We start from the raw sequence: 26599 nt of genomic DNA on the forward strand, positions 1-26599 counted from the left end.
ATCTCTAAATGACTAACTTTTTTCTGGTGGATATAAAGCACACCAGGTCGCACATATGCTTTCTGAGCCGAGTCAGTCATTGCGATGTTATGATAAAGGTACTGACAAAAAGAAATAATTTCCTTTTCTGAGTGCAGTTCCTAATAGCTTTCAATCATGTAATATACTGACCATCAAGCACCGCATTCACAAAACAAATCCAACTGAGAGGAAATATGTCTTTGCAGCGGCATCACACCATGCCCACATAGCACCGGTTTAATAGGGCTTTTCATTTACACCTCCTTTCACACTTTCTCAACTATTCTGTCGATTGTAACGTGTTGACACCGTTGCTTGTCGAAGGTCATTGTCATCCTTTCACACGTTGCAGCTCCTGCTGGTGCTTTTGCAGCCGTCTCTTGTGTTAGATTCAGTCCTCGGTTTGAAAGTCCTCTTTGCCGAGGACGACGCCGCTCTGGTGACAAATGACAAATGTGAAGGTGAGAGACAATGAAATTTGCAGAAAGATCAGTATCTACTGAAAACTCGCGTAACTTTGACACCTCTGTCTAAACAGTTTCCCTGGCAGCCACCCAGAGCCATGAAGGTGAGTGATAATGACATCTCTGACACTGCTATGACAGTGCCAGATTCACTGGCTAGCAGAGGCAGACCAATTTATTGGTGCATGTAAACTGACATCTGTACTTTCTCACTGCTGCCGTTCGTCTCCTACAGTTAGCCGTTCCAATGGAAATCGTACATCAGAGCAATAAAGTGGGCAAGAGGTGGCCTTTCACAGACTGCCTAAAACTAAACTTTCAGAATCACTAAGCAGCAGTTACTAAGCAAGTGTAAAGCAGAGTGTTTACATTTAATGACACCAGAGCAGATTTGCTGTGAAGCCAAGCTGGTTATTTTATGTCACAGAAATAGACTGTCTAAGCCAAAGATATAAACAACTTGGCAATGCCAAGTGCCTTGCTAGAAGCATCTGCACTTTAACAAGCTGATATGTTTCACCACATGGCCTTCATCAGGATTAAGAAACCAGCATGAAAACATAACACACAGAGCAATATATGTTAATGGAAAGGAACCAATCATTTCACTGTGCTGATGATACTTTAGGATATATACATTCAATTTTGGGATATTTTTATGAGATATATCTTACATGTTCTGTGTGCCTATAATAAATATTATGAAATCAAAGTAGGTTTTTATCACTGTTTTGTGTTTTGATCTCAAATTCACCAGCATAAACAAGCAAAAAAAGGCCTGTCTCTGCTCTTTTGGGAGTGGAAATTATCAATATCCAATGAGGTCCATGATACATATTTTATATTGTATAGTGCAAACACATTACCAAAGTGCTGCTGCTGCACACAGCTGTTTTTCTCCTTTGTGGCTATTGATAGGTGCAGTTCTCCAGCAATGTTTGTATGACAGCCTTGGAGACAGGAGGACAGCTGCCCTCCTCTCCCACTGCATTACTGCAGGAGTGCCGCTAGCAGGCAAACCCAACGTTAGCACGGTTAGCTGTTGGCACTAATGACAAGAGAAACTGAATGTTGCTAATGCAGTTTGGTGCAGGTGGATTAAAACTTTTGCCAACTTCTTTTCAAAATATGAGTAAGATGACGAAAACATGGTGTTAATAATGACCGAAACACTGTTGTGGCCTGGTTGGTTCGGAGGTTGAGAGGAAGAGTGGCAGGATGTGGGAGGAGAGGGAGGAATTTCATCTGAAGTCTTGTCACTGAAAAAAAGAAAAAAGGGAGTTTCTGCATCAGGTATGTTTTTATTTATTTCTCTTTTCCATCTTAAGTTTTGCCAACCATCTAATTTATACATTTGCGCCATTGTATGTGCAACAGACATAAATAAAAGTAGACTTCTGCTGTACTGTTTGTGATTAGACTATTTCATACACTGATATAAGGATCATTTGAACCAAAATACATAAGCTTTGTACAAAACAGAAATATATATATTTATCTGTGTCATTTCAATTATGCTAACTGGCTGCACGAGGGTTATCCAGCGACCTAGCTTTGTGAAATGCTGTGCCTGCCTAGGGTCTGAAATTAGGTAGTAGCAAATGTTGTTGTTATGAGAGTCACTTTTCTTATGCATGGTCCTGGTAAAAATAAAGAATAAAACTAAACTGAGAGATTAGTGAATGGATAGGTAAGTCAACTCACTTTTACACATCCAGCTTACAAGGTTGTTTTGTTTTTGTTTCTGTATCCGTGGGGAATTTATAAAACCTGACTTTGCTCTACTTATTTGTATTGTATTGTACTATTATATAAAATGCTTAGCTGAGGATATCCTTATTGCTCCCTGTTACTTGCCGGTCTGCATTTCTCATTTAATGTAATGTCTGTTTTAGTAGAAATGTATATTATGATTTTGAATAAGTATTGGTAAATGGACTGATTCTTATATAGCACTTTTCTACTCTCCTGGAGTATTCAAAGTGCTCTATACAACATGCCACATTCATCCAATCACACAAGTACTGTTTCTACCTAACATGTAGACTGGAGCCAGGGATCGAACCACTAACCTTACGATCAGTAGATGACCTGCTCTACCTTCTGAGCTACAGCCACCCCATAACTGCAATATACTAACCATATTTACTGAATCTATACTGAAATGTATAGATTCTGGACTGCCCTCGTGCCTTCATCTGTTCGTTTGTTATCTGGTGTCAGGAGCTTACCACAGTCTTTACTGAATGGCAGCTCAGGATGTTTCTGATCATCTGAACAAACAAAGCTCATTGCTGGCACTGATTGCTGGAAACGTCCTGCTCAGCACTTCAGAAAGACTTCTGACTCATCATCATCATCATCATCATCACCGCCATCGCTCATCACAGGCTTTGTTTCCTAACAAATAAGTCACAAGAACAGCAGAGACAGCCCCTGGGGCTGCTTTATGTTTCTGAGTATTTTCCGCGGATAGCTGATGCAACACATATTGAGTTACATTGTGTTTTTGCAGACAACCAATGCTCAGTTCAGGCAACGAGCCAACGTGTAGTGTCACATTGTAAAGCTGTGGGAGGCCTGAATTAATTAGGCTTTCGACAACACTAGCTACACGGCATCGTTTGAAGCCGTTTGATCAACCAAAGCAGATCTGATGTGTGTTTAAATTTGACAGCAAGTGATGGTGAAATATGTTTTCCTGCTTTCTCTCAGTCAGCGAGCGGCCCATCTGCAGGTGGCCGGCTGGGCTTGTGCCTCACTGATGAAGTGTCGGCTGGATTGACGGCGGTGATGGGGCAGCTGGAGTTTGACAAGGTATGAATGTGTGCCTTTTTTTCAGTGAGGCTGGATAATAATTGAGAGCTCTTTCAGAGGGATGAAAAAAAAAAAGGCTTCACTGTAACTCTGAACTGATTAATTCTGATAAAGCAAATGGCAGCCAGACTCCCTTCCATCACAGTGCTTTAGAAATATAGAAACTCCCACCAACTCTAAGAGCAGGTACATAATGTGTCTCAGCTGGATCATATCACCTAATATATCACTGCACTTCATCCACAGCCATACTGCTCTAATGCGGCACATCACTAGTGCCCGTTGGTAGGAACACAGACAGGTGGGTTACGTTGCATGTTGATCATTTAACAACAAAGATAAGACACCGTTCCGCCTTTTCCACACGACAGGATATACTTTTGTGTGTAAACAAATACTAAATAACAAAGAAGAGTCAAAGCCAGATTTAGAGAAGGAACAGAGAGAAGAAAAGCAGGGTTCAAAAACACAGGCTTCCTTGTTCCTTCACTGGCTCCGTCGTTACCAGGCAGAGTTCTTCCAGCCAGACAGCCAATGAGCCACCGGTCTAGCCAGACAACCAGCACGCCAACCACATAGACTTCCACTCAGCCAGTTTACCATCTGCCTGGTAAGTTTGTCATTGAGCGAGCCAACGCCCGTCTGCACTGGTGAGGCACTAGTGGCTACTTTGCTTGCTTGTCTCAGTCCCAAAATATCACACACACACACACACACACACACACACACACACTCTTTCCTCAGCCAGTCTCCTTCACAGCTACTTATACACACACACACATGCACACACACAACAGGAGAGAACTCTCTTATTTCTGCCTGTTCCTCAGTCCTCAGCCGCAAAACACCCAAAACAAAAGGCTGCTACCCGTTGCCCAGCTCCCACATCCCCTGCTTCGCTCCGCAGCGCCTTCAGAGTAATCGATGCAAGGTAATTTGCCGGTAATTAATTCGCTGTTCGTTTGCATTTATTAAAGCTGTGCATGCTGACAGTTGTTTTGCGTGGCATCCAGCTCACCCCGGGCTAATCAGCACCTTTAGATTCGGCAAACTTATTTACACCAAAACAAATACGTGTACACAGACCAGCGCTCTCTGTAATCCTCTGCCCGGTTTACCCTTGAGCCCTGCTGGACATGAAGCATAGTACCCCTGTTTATTGTTGATGTATGCAAATGTGCCACATCCATCTGTTTGTTTAATTTAGATTTTTCTTGTTTCCAGCCATGTTCCCGCCCCTCCTACTCCACCTCTCCCTCCCCTCACCCCCCATCCACACCTTCTATGTCTCCTGCTCCTCCTCCTCCAACCCCTCCTCGCTGTCTCCTTCATACTGCTCAGACATCAGAGTGCTCATCTGCTTAGATCGCAGCCAGCTCTGACGTGGTCAGGACGGAGGGGAGTGTCCACTGTCCCGTCCCGGTCCGTATGCAAATTGGTCGTGTTTTGATTTAAAGACAGCTGCACATTTCATTAAAGTCACCAGTGTAGATGAGACAAGAAAAAGTATACCTCTCCAGGGATGCAAAGGTTGTTTAGCTGGAGTCAGTGTTGTGGGAGCTGCTGTTTAGTGCTGCAGTGGGGAACAAATAGAGGAGACGAAAGGGCTGCCCAGGGACTGCTTTGGGGTTTAATGGGGCTGACTGACTGGCACATAATTTAAAGCTCACACTGATGCAGAATGTGAATGAATGCACACTGCATGATAACCAAAGCAATTGACAATGAAATATAGACCAGCCTTCAAGGTACTTTGGCATGCCAAGTCAGTTGTATTTCCACCAACCGCTGCCAGGCTGCTGCGAGAAAACAGTAAACCCGGTGTCTGTGTAATAAAATGGCTTGTCGTGTGGCCATCCCTCCACTCTGTGGCAGATAGACTGTTCCCTGTGGACTGGGTGACAGACAAAACGTTGCTTCCCCAGAACATTTTCAGCTTTTCAGAGAAATAAGTTGTTGCTGTGACAGAAGTCACCTAGACCTACAGTTATAGTTCTTCAGTTTGGTCTTACAATGATTGCAACAAACCTACAGTTGCATGAATAATTACCTGAATCCTTGTTACTGTTAGTCTGAATGGATAAATTCCTAAACGGCATCTTTCCCCTGCTTTATTCTCCTTTTGCTATTACTAGTTGAGGGTGATAGTTGTCCAAGAGATGAAAGAGGGGTGATGTATAGGCAGGTGGGCATGCTGTAGGGTTAAACAGTGCAAGCAGGAACGCTGGGGGAGGATCTGCTGGCATCGAGCCAGCTCTGGTTGAATTCAAAGACATGGGGAGGAATTGAGAGGAGAAAGTGTTGGTTGCTCTGCATAAACCATCAGAAACAATAGAGGAAGAGAGCAAGTGGTTCTGGTTTTCTTGACAGGGCTGATTATATTTATGCAGGAATGGAAGTGCGGTTGCGGGGGAAAGGCATTAAAAGGGGTAGTAAGATGTGGGCAGGTGCATGGAGCGCTATTATAGGTGGCCCCACTGCAAAGCCAAGGACATATACCCAAGAGGAGCTGATTGAATGCCATGCCAATAAAAGGAGGCAGTTTCATGCACCATTGACCGAGTTGGCATCCTCGCAGTCTCACTGTAATGAAACCCCCTTCGAGGTCAAGATAATATGAATCACATTGTGTTGGTCTGTAGCTCGTACTGCTCAGAGAGAAAATGAAAGCCCAAACCTGTTTTGTTTTTTTTCTTCTTCTTGTGTTGCTCTTAGAGTATGTTGCATACGTCTAATGTTTTCATTGTATGTCAAAATAAGAAGAAAATTAGATTGTTTGTTTGACAGAAATGAAAAGATCAAATTCTGAGTCACAATAGGTGGGGAACATAATCAGATTTGAGCCCACGGTGCGCCTACAGCCAGAGAGATTGTCCTTTCATTTTCTCTGTAGGCAGAGCAGCGTGTCCCCGAGCAGACTAATAGAATGCTTGTCTTGTGTCTTCTCAGCCATGAACTTTTCTCTGTCACAATTACATTCAGTCTGGAAGCATTTGTGCCTTGCAGCCAAATACAGTATATTAACTAAAATGAAGCAGTCAGATGCTTTTGTTGATCTCAATGAGAAGTCATTGGAGAAGTCTAGTTCTCAGCAAAAAAACCTCTATTTGTTTAGATATAGTTTAAGGACAAGAAAGACAAAACTTTAAAAGATAAAAAAATATATTTATATGTAGTTTTACATAAATATAGTGAGCTGATAAAACAGTGAAGTGATTTAGCCTTGGTTAAGAGAATACTTAACTGGAGCCAGCTACCATAGGGCGAGAGGCTGCTTGCACCCTGGGCAGGTCGCACCCGGACAACCATTCATGCTCACATTTACATCTACAGGCATTTTAGAATCACCAATTAAGCTAATCCCTCTAGCTGCATGTCTTTGGGAGGTTCATACCCAGGACCTTCTTGCTATAAGGTATCAGTGCTAACCACTGTGGCACTGTGTTTTCCCTTTTTCTAGTATATTGAAAGCATATTGGTTTCAGTAGCTACAGTAATCTACATCAATAGGTCAATTTACAGCATGGACACCTGGAGTTGTAGATGCACAGGAAAAGACAGAGAGAGGAAAACATGGAGGAGCCAACATACTGTCCAGAAGACATTGTAGGTAAGGGGCTGTTGCACTGTGCAGCACCAAAAAAACCCAAACCCAAACTAAACAAAAACTGAATTAGTAATGTTTAAAGCAAAGATTGTATATAAAAGATGGATATAACCAAGAGGATGTCATCCTGGTTTATGAAGCCTGGTGTTAAAGCTAGCACTTTGGCAGTGTGCCATTGCCCAGAAGGTGGAGTTGGTGACACACACACACACACCCCACCGGTCCCTAGCAAAAAGTGGTTAGTGAGTGGTTGTTTGAGGTTGTTACTTGTCTGCCTGTGAAATTAACTGCTTTAGTCATTTGTATGCAACATAAACGCTACGACAAAGGAGGATGTCAAGGCGAACCCTGGTCAAGTATGTGCTAAAAAAATACCTGGTACTAGGTACTACCACCTATTGGAAAACCCTAAAGGTTCACTTCAGTGACTCAAATTAGTTGTGTTGTAGCCTAGCAGAAAGCTAACTGCTACAGCCTCCCTTGTCACCATCTATCTGCCAGTCATTGTAGTTTATGGTTGATTGTTTTCAGTTTTAGTGACCGATGCTTTTTACTCAGTTGGTTATAGACAATATTTGACCTCACTGTAAGTTTCAATTAGAAGTTATGCAAAGAAACAAAGCTTTGTGATTTAACACAAGCCAAGAACCATTTTGAATGCAATGATGTATATTAGTTATTTATTTGCTGCACAGTGTAGGGTTATATAGTATTTAGTGTTATTTGTAACAGTACATTTAATGTTTCAGAATAAGTACTCGACCGATTAAAGAACAAATGATAATGCAACATTAAAAAACTGCCTATCAGAGTAAAACATTCAGAAGGCACATGGTTGTGCTCCTGATGTTGCACCATTGCCTCGTGCTGTTTGTCCACAGCTGTAGCATTTGAGGCCAAAAACCCCTCCAAAAACAAACTAATTCCCTACTGTTGGTCCCCAGTATTAATATATATACTGATCCACAGGCACCTTGGAACCTTCTCCACTCCATCCACTGCTCCTTTGCCTGCTGCTCACTCATGTTATCAATTCACAGTTTTTCTCAAGGAAAATATAAGTTAAGCTCACCTTATTTACATTTATATGATCAGATTTTCTTCCTTATGGAGGGTATGCAAATTTGCCCTTTTCTTGAGTCTTCGAGCCACATGGTGTGTAGATTTGTTGCAAGGAATGAGGTAAAAAATAATAACATTGCCCTCCAGGAGGAAAGAGGCCCAAGTTAGGATTTCTGGACCTCATGAATTTTGTAATGATCAATTTTGTTTACCGTACCTCCTCCAAGACTTATCGGGATATATGAGAGCTTGATTTACACCCGAAATGTCGATCTGTTTTAGTCTATATACTGTTGGCTGCTGCCGCTGCAGTGTTCTGTGTATTATTTTTCATTTTCTCCATGTGATGACCTCTAAATTCCACTATCAGTTAGTGTTTGTGCAACATGGGGAGATGCCAGAGTGCACCGAGTTACTGGTCATGTCTGAAATCCTCTGTAAAGGCAAATTTGAGGGCTGGATGGATGACACTTATTTTACTGAAAAAAATGAAAATAAAAAAAAAACGTATTTGTAGTTGTGTATGTGTACAAGTGAGGGCCAGAAAATGTGTATGATGGTGAGTGCTTTACCCGACTGAAACTCGGCTAGGCTTTGCACTTAGTGTGCACATGCAGGGGTGTGTGTGTCCGGTGGAGGGAATAGCTTTCGAGCAAATTGCTTTCTGCCAGCATATTGCCACCGCCAGTCTTTATTCCCCAGGACGAGAAGGCATGTCTCAGACGATTACAGCCCCAAACTCAGGCTCGTGCTGCTGGCCTGCCCCGCTCGGCCCATAGCCCTTCTTTACAATACAGTCCTCTATACCATGCTATACCCAGCATGAATGCTGATATAGAATATTTAACAGACACTCCAAGCGAAACCCAATAATATAATCAGGTAATAAGAAATTAATTTTCCCCCTGGCTGCGCTTTGACTGGGCTGTTGATACAGGGAAGAGAAATCAGGAGGCAAACGTCGGAGTAGGTAGCTTGGCCTCTCTCTCGCCCTCCCTCGCTCTCGTTTTCTCTCTGTGTGTGCATCAACATTTCTCATGACACACTTCGGTGATTTGATAGCCAACCCCACGCATCCATTCACACGCCCCATGCTCCCGTGCACATACAAATTTGAAGGAACCCTCAAAATAACAAGGAAGCCTCGGTCTCTACTCCGCTGAACTGATGACCAAAGTAAGAAAGCCACTCGTGATAGCCACACAACAATACATGCATATGCATATTAACACACAGCGACGACAGTCTCTTACACGTGGTGAGTGGCAGTGGCGTGCTGGCCTGCACCACATACAGATGTTGGTGTGGCAGATGCTTCATGCTAGTAAGAAAGTAGCATCTTTCTGGTTTGATTTGTCCTTTCTTTTCTCACTTTTCATTCCAACCCTCTGCATGCATTTTTCTTCTTTCTCTCTTTGAATATCTGAGCGTGTCCTTTATGTGGTTAATTAGGAGGCAGGAGTCCATTGGTGTCATTTCTCTGGTGTTTTATTGTCTTCCCCTTCTTGGCTCCCCCCCCCCCAGTCCCCAACTGGGAGACATCAATAACCCTCTCCCCCAACACACATTTCATGCCAGAGTATCCACGGCCCTGGCTGCTCTCGCCTGGCATAGCCATCCATCTCTGTGCACTCCCTCTTCTTATATCACCCACCACCCACCCGCTTCTCTCTACTTCTCTCTTCCAACACCCCCCTCCTCATGCTGCTTCTCCATCCCGTGCCATCGCCTCTCTACCTGGAAGCATTTGTCATCCTCGCTTACTGCGAGCTGCGGCCGACACAGTGAAAGAAAAAAAAAAAAAAACAGGAAAAAACCCTCAGTGGCAATATGCAAAAATGCGAAAAGGTAGATGCGGGTTGCCCTGGCAACGGCTCTGAGGTTATTTCCAAGCACTGATGGAAATCAATGTCATGTGCCAGGCAGGCAGGCACCTCCGTCCTCAGGAAAATTAGAAAAAAGGGGGGAGGAGGGAAGGAGGAGAAGGGAGGGCTAGAAGGACAAAGAAAAATGCAGAGGAACAGAAATCAGGTTTTTCTCCTTTCTGAACCTTAAGGGTTCCTGACTTTTCTTCAAAGAAACTCCAGGCATGCTGGCATGTTATTCAGTTCTGCTGCGGGTCACTTTTGTCTTTGTTTTTGCCTTTGCATTCACCATAAATTGTGTCCTTTTTCTGTAAGTTACTGCATGCAATTACTGCCACGAGCCCCGTTTCATCGTTTAATGTGCAAAGCGGAAAAAACAATTTTTCTGGTTGAAAGTGCACCAAATCAACAAGATAAATAAATACATGCAGGAACATGTAGGAAACATGCAGGAGCATAAAAACATACAAGAAGAAGAGGATTTTGAAAAAGGCATATCAGTATAATTATGTTTTTGGTGGCTTTTTGTGTTATTTATTTCTGATTTTACTTTGAAACTTGACAACTGAATTTGATTTTGGAGCAGTTTCCCTCAAGCATATTGAGTGAATATCTTTTTGGATGTAAGTGGGCCAAAGCTCCACTGCTAAACTCCTCCAACGCTAAAAGAATGACTAGCTTGGTCTTGAACTTGTCATATATTAGATAATGTTAAATACCTGCTTATAAATTATCCAGTCCGTTTGTAAAAAGCAGCATGTGCTCAAAAGATTTTCTTAAAAGAAAATCAATTCATGCAGCGCAGTATATCCAGAGGATAGTGTAGAAGCGGTGTCAGTGCCATACGCTGTCTATAACAGATGGATACGTGTTTGAAAAGAGAAGCCACTGAGGACGTGCCTAAAAACCTCATTCTTTCTATTGGTCATCAGCGAGGCGACGGTTGACTGCAAAAAGAAGTCGCTTTGTATACAAGTCGATAGGAAAGTGATCCTCAGTGCTTTCTAGTTGTGTTTATGGCGTCAGTTAGTTTTAAGTATACAGCACAATGTTTATTTTATTAATTATGATTCTTAATAATTAAAAAAAAAAAGACCATAAAGACAGCATGCTTTTGAGCGGGGCTGCTAAGGTTAAAAGCTGATTGTTCAAAAGTGTCAGGGGATGACAGTAAAGTCACCACACATAGACAGAAGTGCAAGAAAAGCAGCATTAAAGGCACAGACAGTGGCTGCACTCGACACTTTGTACAGTGTTTCACTTCAGCGCTTCGTGTGTTACCACTTAGCTCTTCTCCCACAAACTGGTTGTTCTAAAAAAATTTGACACTGCCCCCTGGTGACAATAAACAGCTACAACATATAGAAAACTGTCTGCAAAGCTGTGCAGCAATGCCGGTCCCTTCAGATCCCTCTGTACTCATCCATGTTTGTTTCTATTTTTGTTTTCATCAGTAGTTGTAGTTTATTGAGATACAGCCACATCTGAACTGAGATGCAGTATTATGCAGTCGGCTAATGAGCACCCTAAGCTTTGTTTATCTTTGCCCTGTATGGTGCCTGCGTTAATAAAAATTCCCTTTGGAGGTGGAGGAACAGTAAAGTATATATTGGAAAAGAAGGGCATTTTTATTATCATTTAGTTTACAGCAAGTGATATATTGAATTGATTTTCCTAGGGTGGAATCAATAACCCATAAACTCGAATTTATAGTGTAAACTGCTGGAACCACCACAGGCCATCTCTGACAAGTCTTGTATCAGTGTGGCTGGCGGCTGCGGAATAGATGGGCCATGCATTCCAAGCCAATAGGTTTTCCTCCTCATTTGCATACCTAACATGGCGTTCACACTCCAGTTGACACATTTGCAACCCGCCACTTATCCCATTACCGGCTGTCCCTGGTCACAGCATTGTTTGCTGTGTCGGCACTCTTTCTTGTTGCCTCGCTGCCTGGCTCTGTTTTGTGTCGATGCACTCGCGTGTTTGCTTGGATGCTGGTGAACTTGATGCAACTGGGCACACGATCAGACACGCATGCCAGCACACATCCTCGCATACATACATAATACTACTCTCAATAGTGCATTCCAGTTATAGCATGAGATATATGTAGGATTACCAAAACAAAGCAAATGAAAAGAAAACTAAAACTAAATATTTCTGCATCAAATCCCAGCTACAGTGTTTTAAACTGACATTTTCATGTTTTTCATTTGGCTCCATTTGGTTTTGAGACTCATTTAAGACAAGCTGCATAAGCAAAGTAATACAAACTGTATTTTTTCTGTAACGTTTTCATATGGTCATAACGGTCTTTGACATCATCTCAGCACCAACACAAAAGACCACAAGTAAATATCCTCCTTACACACACACACGCACGCACACTGAACCTCTGAACCCCCCTCTCCTTCTGTTTTGTGAGTTGCTAATATAGGGGTAATAATTTGTCATTAAGGTTTAATTTTTGTTGGCGCCTTTGCTCTGGATGTTTAATTTGAGTCTTAAATAAACTCCCCATAACCTGCAGCCATTTTTGCCTCCTCTCCTCCTCCCTCTCTTGCTCCCTCACTGCCTGGCCGCTGCCTCCCTCCCTCACTCCCTCCCTCCAACATTCTCCTTCTCATTCCCTCTTTTCAGAGGGCGGCATTACAACCTAAGTAAAACCGATTCCCACTGGCAACAAAAAGAAACAAGGATGAGCTACCTTGTTCACCTTCAGTTTCGCTGCAGGATATAGTCCGTTACTGTCTCACAGAGCCACAGTGGCATTTGCTTCTTCCCTAAATAGGCGAGTTAGAGTATGCTGCTCTGCAGTGAGTCTTTTGGAGTTTCATGTTTTACAGCAGGGGGTCTTGATATCTCTCACACAAGACTTACATGACATTTCTGTTGAGCTCTGTTATCAAATGGCTGTGTAAACCGGCTTACACCAACACTCTGAACTCAATGAACTTAAAATCACTGAGCAGATTCTCCATGGTGAAGGACCGCAGCCGAACGTTGTATGTCACCCGTGGATTTTCTGATAAGATCGTTTTCCACCCTGCACATCTATTTTTGATGTGCTGTGTTGGTGGCGTACGGAATAAATGAATATTCATGACTGTTCGGAAAGCCTATATGTATCATAGTGATTTCCACCCATGTCATCAAGCTATGCAAATTACATCCTCACATCTCCATACGACCGTACAGCCCCCGCTTTCTCTTTAATTAATGGTGCTGAGAAAATGTTTTTTCTTCCAAGGAAAAATTAGCTCCTTCAAAATGGAATTGGTGCAGATATTAATGAGAAGTGATAATTCAGGACTTGTTTTTGCTTTGATGACTGAAGAAACCGCACGTTCCCTAAATGGCCACACATCTTTATGTTGCTGTCCTGAAACTGAAGTTCTTGAACCCTATACAGGATGAATATTCATGGTGACGTCTGATTGGACGGTCTTTTAAATATTTGTAGTCTTTATCTATAATCCAGTTCTTCATCTTGTATTAATTAACTGACAAATCAAATATGCACATTGATATGATGTAGAGCTCATTTGCAGTAGCAAATCCATTTTCTAACAATACATGAAAGTACCTGCCAGGTTGCAAAATGTTCATATAGAACATACCATATAGAAATTTGTCAGCATCTTTTGTTCCCTTCACTTTACAATACTTAATGTTTTAAATTAAATAAAGTAAGATAACTGCAGAGAACTGTTATGGTCAGCATTTACTATAAATGATCTCACAAAGATACAAACTTTAAAGGTACTTTTTGTAATTACCCTCTACAGAATTTGAAACAAACACCTCCAGGGGGCAGCATTTTACCAGTGGGCATGCTGAAATATGTTTGAACACTGTGAATAAGAATGTGCTCAGAATGCCTTTCTTCATGACTATTTATGATTATTTGGTGCTTTAACTTTGCATTTTTGTCTCGATAACACCGTGTGGTTTTTTTTCTATTTACGCAATAATGCAGTTATTATGACAAAACAAAAATTCAAGTTATTTACACGCGTTCATTACCAACAAAATGAAAGAATGTAGAGTATTTTAAGTCCTATCTATGTTTGTTGCTCCAAAAATAAAACATAAAGCAGCCTAACTGTGAAAGAAATTGTTTAACTTCAGTTGATATCTTCTTAACACAGCATGACATTGTTGTTTCTTTACAATCTGTTGGTAGTTTTAAATAATTATGGAATGTTTTAAATGACAATTTCCCCCAAATTTCCCGTGATGTGTAAATGTAAACAAAAACAGAATTCACCGATTTCCAAATTTCATAAACTCATTTTTTAATCACAATAAAACAAATGTGAGACATTTTAACATTTCATGAAAAATGTTAGTTGATTTTTTTAATTTCATGGCAGCAACACATCAAAACAAAAAAACTGGGAAAGGGAGAACAGAAGGCTCTAGTGGTACTATTACCACTAAAAAAAAGTGGTACTAAAAAGAAACAGCTGTTTTGCAGCTCAGGAGAAATCTCTGTGTACAAGGTGTAAGGCCAAATATAAGGCCAAATATAAAATGTATCGCCAAGTAATATCGATATTGAATGATCTTTAGTCTTTCGAGTGGTACTGCTTTAAAAACAGACGTGATTCTGTCACGGAGTTCGCTGCATGAGCTCAAAAACACTAATAGAAATTGTGATCTGCAAACACAGGTCACCATGCCATTCACACAAAGAAGAAGCCATATATCTACATTATCCAGAAAAGCCGTTTTCTTTTGACCAAAGCTCATTTAACATGTAGTAAAACAAAGTAAAAACCTGTTCTGTGGTCAAATGAATCAAAATTTGAAGTTCTTTTTTGGAAAACATGGATGTTGCGTCTTCTGGACTAAAGAGGAGATAGGCCATCCAGCTTTTTATCAGCTCTCAGTTCAAAAGTCTGCTTCTCTGATGGTATGTGGGTGCATTAGTGTCGATGCAATTGGCAGCTTAAATATCCAGAATATCCAGATGACACTGATTGGCTGTCGTTCAAACCTCAAATACCTGTATTTTACCTTGCTGTGTGTTCGATGTCCTTCAGGAACATCAGCCATGCTGCGCTTTCTACAAACTTCTCAAAACTTCTCATAACATATTATCAGTCATTCTGTTTTATCCTACTGAACTAACAGGCAATGCATTTCATAAATACCTTGCAAACTTATGTTTTGCTTACACTGGAAGGGCAGAGGGTTGACTGTTGCTACCATTACGGCTCAGAGGCCTTTATACGTATGTTCAATAAGTTGCAACACAAAATAAGACAGGAATTTAATTTATATGTAGATGTACATTTTAATAGAATAAAAGTGTTTAATGCATTTTAAAAGATGTAATTCTTTGTATATTCAATGGATGTCTTGTGGCTGGCTGAGCACAACTTAATAAAATTGTTGTATTAAAAAATACAAAACATACCATTTGCGTTTTTGGCAATAATATAATGAATAGTTCCTGCTTTGTATGAGAGGATCTGGCTGAACTGCTATTGGACCTCTGGCTATCCTGATCATAACCACATTCTGGTTTTTTGGCATTGAACCACAAAGATTTTGGATGAAGGCTAAGACGTCTGATTTCAAGCTGGGTATGTTTCCTGTTTACTCTAAATGCATTTTTTATCATTTTTAGGAGACACAGTTGAACTTAAATGCTCCCCTGCTGTTAATCCAAATGCTAGCTCAGTTCGCACATGAAGCTTTGGTGTAATTTGGTTTTAAAAGGAAGAATGGAAATGTTCTTTATATGCTGCCAGTACTCTTAATTTAGCTGATAAATAATATTGTTGGTGTAATATTCATATAGATTTAAAAATATATATTTTCTGCTTCATTCCATTATAAAACTACAGACTTACGCCTAAATGTGACAAGCATTTTAAATGATGAAGGTTTTTTTCTTACACATACCTGCACACCTATAGCTACTGTTCTTGTATGATATTGCTTAAGTGGCATTTTACGGTCTCCCACAACACATCTAAAGCCCACAAAGACCCCCCAACCTCCTCTATTATAAGATAAAACACCTGAGGGTGGGCAGATTTGCTGAATTACAAGTCGTGCATACATATCATCATCAATGGCAAATGTGGGCGACACAAATCTGGTCTTCATCCTGAAAGATGAAAAAGATGATTGTTTGAGGAATGGAGGTGGACTCATGAAGAAGAGAAGGGCAGAAGTGAGGATAAGCGGTAAAGCTGACATTAGGGTCAAGTGCTGATCTCGTGTTCACATTTCCCTTTTAAATCCATCTAAATGCATATTCTCACATACACACATAGGAGCCTTTAGCTAGCAGTGTGTGGCTGCACGCCCACATGCTCTGCTGGGAACAACCAGCCAGACACACGTGGAGTCACTGAGACAAAAAGCAGATGGATGAAATCAAATGAGTAAAGGAGAATATTGCATTTTATTTAACTGTGCTTGTGTGTGCACGTGCCACAGTGAGAATATATAGGAGAGGAGAGAAAGGGAGAATCTATTCAGGATAGAGGTAGTAGATCACTGACAGCCTGCACTGCCATGCTCAGCCAGTTCATTGCTGTCATTCCTTACTTCTTTTGACATTTTCAATTATGTCTTTCACACATGGCTGGGCACTTGTTTTTTTTTTTTTCTATGCTCCTCTTATCGTCCTCGTCTGCTTTCCTCTCTCGCTCTCCCTCGCTAACACCTTCCTATTCTATTCCCCCACCTTATTCATTCCATTTCCTCTTTAAGTGGCCGCTCCCTCTTTGCTTTGTATGTCAGCGCCTTTCATATATAGGGGTCAGTTAGCCCACAGATCCCATTACTTCCCAGCTCTCCGGTGGATGGAGCGAGTGGGGGACAGTGGAGTGAGCTAGGATAGGGCAACCAAGGAGTGAAAGGGACCCTGTCAAATATGTCAGGGAGCCCTGTTAAATCTATCAGGTTATCCTGAGGGGGACCTGACAGGGCGAGAGGTAGAATACAGGAATACCTATTTTAATACATGATTATCCCTTTTTTCCCCTTTTTTTTAACCAAGCATTCACCTGATACCAGTGGAAAACAGATTAACACTTGTCAGTAGTGTAGACTGAGAAGGTCTCTAGACTGTAACGTGTATAAAGTTTTCTGGTATGTTATGGTCACCTCTGTGTAAAACCTTAACTTCAGCTGTGAGAGTTTAAGTTACTGTAATCAGCATTCTCCAATCCATGTCACGCATTAAGGAAAATAGCCCCTGATACAGGGGTTGCCTGCTTAACCAGGACACCTATAGGGGTTTGCACTGTAATCAGTATAGTCTTATGCATGGATTTTCAGGATTTAGGTTTTTCACCCAGGAAACTGTGGTTCTTTTTCCATTTTACTTCATTATTTCAAATTATTTTTTAGATTTTCTTTAGTTATTAGTTACTGTTGTTTCATTCATTACTTGTTTTATGTTTTTAAGTTTAGACCAAATAAAATATGTAGCTAGCAAAAGTTTGCCAGTTTTTACTTGTGACTCAGAAGAGCTATTTTTAAGGAATTTTTGACCAAAGAAATCTGTGTGAAGTTGTAAATAACAACATTACTAGTAGGTTAAAATAATTCAAATCTTTACCACATGTGACTACTCTACAGGCTATGATTATCTGAAACTCCTCCTTTGTACTTTTATTGCAATTTTTTGTTATATTTTTCAAATTACAGAACTAAAATATTAACATGTTTTTACACCTTTTTAAGTAGAAAAATGGTGACTTCTTTGGGGAAATACCCATGCTTGTGAAAATGACTCAAAAATAAAATTAACAGAAAAATAGCTAGCGACAGTTTCTGTTGTAAAATCTGCAAACAAACAGTGCACTTTTTTGGCCCGAATCCTTGTCCAGGAACTCTCAGTTATTAGGGGAAACCCCCTCGCTCAGTGTAGCTACACACACCCAGAGGTACGACCTGGCCAGCCATTCAGCAAAATTTGCCCTCTTTGTGATGCTGGTGACTTTTCTGTGTTGCTGCAGAAGTTTAATCATAGTAATCCAAAGAACAGACACAGTTTGACATCTTCATGTCAAACATTCATAGAAAAAAAGATAAATAAGTAAAAAAATATATTTTTCATGTTCATTTCAGGAAACAAGTTTAGCGCTTCAGCTTGGTTTTCCCATTCTGCACCATAATTAGTCCAAATCCAATGTCAACGTGACTAAAATGGTAATTTATCCAAAAAAACAATAAATCACTAATGTAATGCACTTTCAGTAAACTTTTTGCGGGACTCTTACAAGTCATGATTGTGATTGTGATGATTATGACAAAGCTTTATTATTACAACAGTGATGTCCATTACACACAAACAAAAAAAGGTAACAAAACCCGAGACTGAAAATGAGCATCACCATCCCAATAACAGTAAACACAAAGGCTGTCTTTCATATAGGAAACATTTAAATACTGATTGATGGATTGGCTCTCTGAATGATTATCTGACTAACTAATTGATTGAACCATAATGAGGACATGATGTTTTTCTCCACTAAGAACATCAGAGGAGACACAACATCCATAATGCATGTTTCATATTAGGGAAGGAAGGGATCATTCAAGACTAACTGATGGATTTACTGATTGATTGGCTGACTGAATGACTAATTGATTGGTTTTGCAATGAGGGTAAAACACATTTTTCTCCATTAAGGTGAACCAGAGGGGATTCCCCTTGCTGGCAGCCATGATGTAATGTGTAGGTTCTAATGACCTCAGCATAATCACCACCATTATGAAACAGGCACTCTGCTCTCTAAACCACTTCATCATCAATGTTGCCTACTCATCCCGACAGCCATCGCTCATTCACTTTTTGCTCCTCTTTAACTAAGTGAGCCAAACAGTTTACCAGCAGTGCTGCCAGAATCGCAGCCAAATCGAAGCAGAAATTTAGCTGGCTGCCAGCAAAGCTTTGTTTGTCTGAGTTTGGATGAAAAAGAGAGAAAGTGAGTGGCTGTGTGTAAATGTGAGGTGGTAGACTGCTGGCATTGCAAAAAACGATGGCCCTGGATGTACTCACTTTCACCAGGAGGCAGACAAGTAGGCAGAAGACCAGATTGCTATTTTTTCAGACTAATCATGAAAAGAGGCTTGCCAGGTATTCTCCCCTCTAATCCCCTCCCTCCACTCTCCTGCTGACTCTTAACCCTGACCCTTCAGCGGGAGATCCCTCTCTTGGCAAGAGGGATGTAGAAACGCAAGACAAAAAATGGGGGAAGTCAGTGGCACGGGCTGAACAAGAGGAATGGGGAGTCATGGTCAAGGGCTGATTAATGAGCCTTTAATTTAATCAGCAATTCCCATCTCGCCAGGGCCTCTCCACGTGGCTCTGTAGCAGCTTATTAGTTTTAACAAGTCTGTGATCTCCCCCTTTTCCCTGTCTTATCCAGTTCCTCTTTCATGCAAAACCCTTATCTGTGTGAGAGTCAGGCATATGAATAGGGGGAAATGATTAATGGATATTTAAGAACTATGAAGGACGCCTAACTGACTTGTCATTCCACACAGTCACATATGTGTCACAAAAAAATTGGCTAAAATGATTGCGCTTGGTCTAATAATGTGAAACATGTTATCTTATCATCTTATCCACCAAATAGTCTTTTATTTGGTTAGTATTTATTATTTAACAACAGTATTTCAGTACTGGGGTTAGTTTCTCTTCTGTGATTTTTGTTTTGGATCTGTTGCCTTAACACAAGACACACATTATGTGACATAAAAAAGAATTCAGGAAACACTGAAGCCGTTCAGATTTTTTAACATCTCGCTAGGGCGTTGCTGTCAAATTTTACATAGTCTTCTGTTGCTGTCAGCTGTCATTTTAATCTCTGATCAAGCTTCATTAAAAACAAACATGTACCAGAGATATCTTAGGTCATGTGTCGGCTCTTTGCTGGACTTTTTAACTGTTTCGACTCTCATGTGCTGCAGTTTTTTTAAGGCCTGACGCTTCTTCTTCTGTCCTCCCATTTTTTGGGGACGCTCTGCACACCTGGAAATGCCAAATTTGTTGGTTCCGAAATACCACTTTTTGCCATTTGCACTGTTTTTTGGCATATTTTGTAGATTCAAACAAAGAAATGTGAGCAAATTGTGTTTTTTAATTTGCACTGATTTCTTTGCTAAAGATAGATCAACAAGGTGGTTCATAGGTCAGTGTTAAATGGCCTGAAAAAATGGAAAAAATTTAAAAATTCCTCTGAAAATCATAGTTACAAGGAGTGGACTGCAAGTGTCCGAAGAAAAACTTTGAAAGACCTTATGAAAGTCTGGAGAAGTAATCCTCAAGGCCACTTTAAAAATTATAAGCTGGCTCTTTTGGAAGCAAAACGTAAAGAAATCAGGGGTGGCTTGAAGACTTTAGCACATTACAGTAAACACTGAAGTTTCAGTGATTTCTTTTAGTTCATAATTGCAGATATTAAGAAATACATGGCTAAAATGGTCTAAATATGAGATGTCACACAGTCACCAAACAACAAGAATGGTGGAATTAGCAACTTATTTTCTTTAAAGGTTAATATTAATCATGTTTGTACACAATGACAGCATTCTGTCCTCTGAAAACAACTTCACCAGACTCTCCAGACCTCTGTTCCCTCTTCACACACAGCCGCTCTGCCTACTCTGCCTTCACTCTCATTTCGACTGGATAAAAACAGCACACACAGCATCTTTTTTTCTAATGCAGAAGCAATGCATTTATTTCTAGATAATTAGAAATGATGGCAGGTTAAAAAAAAAGAGAGAGAGAGAGCGTAAGAAGTGATGGAATAAGAAAAGCTTTGTAGTGAGTCAGAATGGAGATGAGAGAAGCTCTTTAATTCTTCCTCTGATTACTAAGTGGCTCCGTCCATTATCTTTACACAGTGAATAGCAGAACACCATAAAAGTAAAATGTGACTCATCCATCCCCACTGGTTATCGCACTCAGTTGCTTATGGAAGTCAACCCTGCACACCCCCACCCCCACCACCCCCATCCATCCGCACACAGATTGACAGTGCCCACTTAATATAGACCTTCAAAAAGTGCTTTTAGATGGTGTGTACTTGTGTGTTTGTACATCGAGGTCCAGACATTGTTCATGTATGAATGTTTGTGTTTGCATGAAAATGTGCATACGTGCCCTAGTGAGTGTGTTTGCGTCTCATGTTATTTCTTCTCATATTCTGAATCAAGAGTAGAGTACATAGGTCCTCTCTTCTCTTCTGCTGAACTTTTCTGAGAGGTATTGCCTCTCTTATGGCTGTTGAAAAGTCCCATCAGTGCCAGGCATGCTGATTTATGTCCCTGATCCCCTCCACCTCTAGCTCCTTTCCATTAGGCTTTACAATATTCCCCCATTGTTCAGCTCCCTGCGTTATCGGTCCTGCCCAGGCCTGTCAGCAAGACCTGCCTCATACACAATCGCACCGAGAGTAGTAAAAGAAGGGGGGCGGGGGCTGATGGGATGGAGCGAGAGATCGACGAGGTGGGGTAGACACAGAAACAGAAAGACGACGAAGGGGAGGGAAAGCACGGGCGCTGGGATGAAGAGGGACATGGAAAAGTGGCAGGCAGGGATGGGTGGGGGGAGGAGAGGGGAAGGACAGAGAGGATTGGATGAAGAGGAAGACGAGGTGGAGGGCAGCGTGTAGAGGGAAGAAAAGAAATGGGAGATGTCCATCTAAGCCTCGGTTTTATTGTTTCTAAAAAGGGTGGGGGTGGTGATTTGAGGGGGAGTGGTGGGGTTGCTGAGCATAAGTTAGACAAAATGTGAGAGGTTGACTGTAATGATGGGGGTGGCAGTGCCATTTGGATGCATTACTGTGGGACATTCTCTTGGAGTACGTCCATTAAGATATAGATTTTATTGTCTCAGAATGGGCTGGGGTTGCTGTGCATTAGATGTTGACAAAATAGGGTGTTGGAGATTGAGCTGGCTGGTAAAGCTTCTGATATGGACCCCACTCGGCCAATTTCAGCCAGTTTTACTGCCTTGAGGAAAGGTACGATGAAGCGATGCACTTGGTTAAATGTAGGTGCCTTTCAGGCTGAGGTTTACAGATGCACCGGAGTTAAGTGCAGTACAATGACTGCTTGAAAGGCAGCCTTGAGAAAGGTCGAGAGGGCCACGTGTGCAGAATGTGAATGAGGGGACGACTATTAAAGAGATTCAGGATCAATGCTTGCCTTGACGATGTGAAAGCAAAGACGCAGCACATAAAGGTTGCTTGTGAGGGTAAAACACTGAAAAAATGTGCTGGTTTACAAGCACTTCAAGGCGACTTTACTTTGCTTCACTATTTAAAGCGTTATCTCTTCAACTGCCAGTAATTTGATGACAATTAAGCCCCATGTCATCACAAATCTAAAATGTATTCTATCCCCCACCTTTTGAATTATTGCCAAAGTCTAAAAAATGTGTGTGTGTGTGTGTGTGGAGGGGGTGGAGGGGAATCCTATTTGTTTCAGTTCTGCAATTGCCTGCCCAGATAATGGGATGGTAATTTTAAAAGGGAACTCAAATCGCCCCCATTTTTATATGCAGGGGGCTTCTCATCCTTTGAAGAGCTGGATCCTTCCTCTGAAAGATATTTCTGACATATACCTTTAAGAGGAGGAAGATGAGGAAAGGGGAATGAAAAGAAGAAGAGGCAAGGGAGGAAGGGGATGAGGAGGGGTGGCTGATAAGCTTGCTTGCTTTCAACTCTGTGGAGGATAAGGGAGAAGAAGTTTTAATATCTCTAAATCAGCTGCTCGATATTGAAAGTGTCATCTAATTGAAAATGATTTAGGACACCGGGCTCGCCTGGCAATCATATATAAATTCACTCCTGACACCAGCTCCAAAGTCTCTCGATTTCTACTTTATGAGTCATTTGCATGGTGGGGGCCTTGGAGAGTATAAACCATGCAAATGATATGGAGCGCTGCACAAGGTGATGTATCCCCGCTCCCTCCCCTCCCCTCCTCCATCTCTCCATCTCTCTCTCTCATTGCCCCTCTTAGCCTCAGGAGAAATGCTTTCTGCTTTGCCGCTGCCTTTGTCCAGAAAGTCATTTATTTCTCTTGTTGTTTGCTCGCTTGCTATTTTACTGCTTGCCACATAGGTTAGGGGGAAAAAAACAGCTGCCTCCCCATTCAGCTGAATGACTGTCATCTTCTATTTGCAAGCCCGTGTTGTGAGTGGAAGTTATTTCCTTATTTTGTGAAAAGACAGATAGACAAACCCACAATAGAAGCTGTGGTGTATATCCACACTGGTAGAGATTGCAATAAACATACCTGTGCTTTAATGAGGCCCCGAAGTGCATCTGTGTACTTCAATCTCTAATGCGGACTAATAGTGTCTGCGGCTTGAAGCCGAATGAAAAGTTTTCATTTTTCACTGAGCTTTTTTTTCTGCCTTTCCTCAGCGATGTGGTCATTAGTGTGAACACAGACTCAGACCACTAAACACGCACACATCGGTGAGTAGAATTAACCTGAATCACATGGCAAAATCAGAAGAGGTGAAATAAAACAGGACAATACGCGAAACTCAAAATAAGTTAATGTTAGACTTGGTTCTTTAGCTGACTGAACACCTCTCCTCTCAGGTGGATATAAAGAGCGCCAGTGAGAGTTCAGAAGGGCCGACTGTACATGTTCACCCTTTACGACTCCCATAAAACTTTTATGACTTGAAAATCCTCTATTTCGCTCTCTGGAGAGAAAAGCAGAGATTAAGGGATGAGAGGATGAGGGAGTAATGGAGACAGATGGAAAGCAAGCAGAGAGGGGAGCGCGCTCCCTTTCGCCTCTGTTCTCCCGTAAGTGGGCTGAAATTTGAAAGCAAAATCCTTGTGGTCTTTATGGCTACTTGCACCGCCAAAGCTGCTGTTAATTAAGTTTAAGTAAACTGGCATAAGGGCATATCCATGTTCACATTATCATCTAACACTGTGGCTTTCTGTTGTAGAAACAAGACTAAGTGATTCCACAGGGTGTAATTTGTGCGTAAACATGTGTGGCCTCCCCCCCGGATCTGTGGTTTTGGTCCATTTACCAAGAAGCACAGTGGTATAAACCTCTTTATGTGTGTATGCGTACATGTGGTTTATGATTTGTGTGTCAGATTTTGCTATTTGCGTGTGTGTTTCTAGGTTTATTTCTATTTTTTTATTCTCTTTTTTTATGCTTTTTTTGATTTGTGCCTATATGCACTGATAAATATATGCAAATATAGTGTTAGCATATATGCGTGCATGTTCAGGAGACGGTGAGTGAATGACTGCGGCGGTTTCGAGTGTTGCCCAGGGAGCTCCTGTGTGCTGTGGCGGTCTTGTTTGTCTTCCAGCTGCTCAAACAATGGCTCCCCATGGGCCCGCTCGCTGCCTAATTGAGAGACTACAGAGAGAAGAAAGAAGTGATAGGGCCACACTTACACTGGCTCGCTTACACACACACATATATCCACAAACGCACCCAAACACCTCCACGCGTTCACAAGTAAACACAAACACAGACATGTAGCAGCATAAAGCATTAAAAATGGAGCAAATAGTGCTCATAGAGCCACTCTTCATCCCTTTTATGTGTAACAACAACACACACACACACGCCGTTCACCTCAGCTGCACTTAATCCAACAGCACCGAGGAGCCTCACAGAGCAAAACCACATTGTCGATACAATATTTTGTTGTATCTGGTTCTCTTTTTCACCAAGTCCTCCCTCACACAACTGTAATGCGAGCCATGGCTGGTTACAAGCTCTTAATTGTACGAATTATAACTGTATGTCGTATGTAAGTGTATGTAGACTGTACAAAATGGCATATGTGGAGATGCCTCTTGTTTGATGAATGTACAAAATTAAAATGTGATGTGTTATATGACCTCAGATTTGCCATGGGCTACAAGCAAAAGCTTATTAGTTCAATAATCTTCACCATATGGTTGCCCCAATACTTTTTTTTTTCAAAGCTGTATATTGAAGAAACCCTGTAGAGGACAGCATCATGTATGGGAGTCATTATATGGGAGTGTATATGGCTGCTCTTTGGACTTGTCTGACAAAAGTAATGGTTAGGAAAACTTGAGTGGCTGTATGACTTTTAGCTAGTCTTATTCAGTATTTTTAGTCTCCATATTAAACTGAACCGTTTGAGTAAACACAATATAGCTTTTAGCATGCATGCCACCTATGACTGTGAAAAAACAATATTTGGCTATTAAGGGGCATAACAGCTCTCCAAAAGCACAGTTATGTTACCTTGATACTTCTTTAAAGGAATGCTACCAAAGAATCAAAAGGGGAAAAAAAAACAGGGAAACAATCTTTTTATCATAGACTTGATTGCCTGATTACTTGGCTGCATCATGAACAAAAATAAACTCCATTATTCTGATGTATTTCCAGTCTGCAAAGATTACTCATTAACAGCTCCAAGTGGGTGCTTCACAGAACAGGAAGATGAAACTGTGACACAATACTGCAGACGTTTCAGAATTGTTACAAGCCAACAGCATATGCAGCTGACAACTGTTACCACAAAATGTTTTTAATCTTCAAAGGCAGAGGGAACTTGAATGCCAAATATGTAACAAATAATTTGATCTGATTTGGTTTTCTGAAGCAGATGAAACTCATTATGAGTTTTAGGAGAATTATATTCAATGCTGTACAATGCTGTGTAACACATACATAAGCATTTTTAAACTATGGCAATAGGAAGTAAATATTAATGTGCTTTCATAGAGCTGTGGTTGGTACACCTAACATGTGAAGGGTCCTGAATTTGAAACCCACTATTTACTCAACAAATACTTCTGTTTTTTGTGGGGGGGTTTTATATAGAAATGCATGCCACTGAAGCAAGACTTTTATTGTGAAAATTCAAGCTGTCAGAATTTTTTTGACTTCCTTTGCCCACACTCCACCTTTCCACCATGTTTCCTGCAGCATTTGTGTAATACTGCTGGCAGACAGACAGGTATCCTGATCAACAACAATGAAAATGGTTTACAAGGAATACATCTTTTTATGTAGTTATGTAGTTGAGATGGTGTTCCCACCCTTGTCAGAGGCCACAAGCTGTGGGTAGCAACTGAAAGAATGAGGTCGTGGATACAAGCGATGGAAATGATTTTCTGCCAAATAATGTCAGTGGTTTGTCTTGGCAATATGGTAAGGAGCTTGGTTATTCAGGAAGAAGAGTAAAGCCAGAGTAAAGACACTAGTCCTTCACATTGAATGGAGCTGTTAGAGTGGTTTGGGAGTCTGAGCAGGAAGCTTCCGAGGTGAGATGTGTAGGGCATATCCTACTAGGAGGAGCCCCCTTGTAGTCCAAGGACACCCTGGAGAGAATGTGTCAGTGGAGCTGGGGGAGGTGGCGAGGGAGGAGGACACTGCTGCCCCCGTGACCTATAGACCTGGATAAGTGGCAGAAAATGTAAAAACTATACTGGATTTGTTCTTCGAAAAAGAACAAAAAAACATTAGGTGCTCTCCCGCCCTATAATACTCTCTCTCTCTCTCTCTCTCTCTCTCTCTCTCTCTCTCTCTCTCTCTCTCTCTCTCTCTCTCTGACACACACACACACACACTCACACACACTCATAGTTTGACAGCAATGGCCCAACATTTCTCTTCTTTCACTCTCAGCACTCCAAGACCATTATAGGAGGAGAAGGACGGAGAATGTGTTTGTGTGTATGTGTGTGTGTGCGCGTGCTAAGCTCTCTGGGCCCATTAAAGTGGTAGCACAGGGCGAC

At 41.4% G+C, this 26599-nt stretch overlaps 1 long non-coding RNA gene across 2 annotated transcripts in view; it reads left to right on the forward strand.

The window, feature by feature from the left end:
• The first annotated feature begins 1689 nt into the window (after positions 1–1689).
• Positions 1690–26599, forward strand: part of LOC309708176 — a 46516-nt gene continuing 21606 nt past the window's right edge. For both annotated transcript variants that reach the window (XR_014277199.1, XR_014277200.1), the window contains exons 1-2: positions 1690–1778; positions 3201–3302. This is a non-coding gene — a long non-coding RNA (uncharacterized lncRNA). The remainder of the gene's footprint in view (positions 1779–3200; positions 3303–26599) is intronic.

Source organism: Aulonocara stuartgranti (genome assembly GCF_965226115.1).
Source record: "Aulonocara stuartgranti genome assembly, chromosome: 6".
Taxonomy (NCBI): domain Eukaryota; kingdom Metazoa; phylum Chordata; class Actinopteri; order Cichliformes; family Cichlidae; genus Aulonocara; species Aulonocara stuartgranti.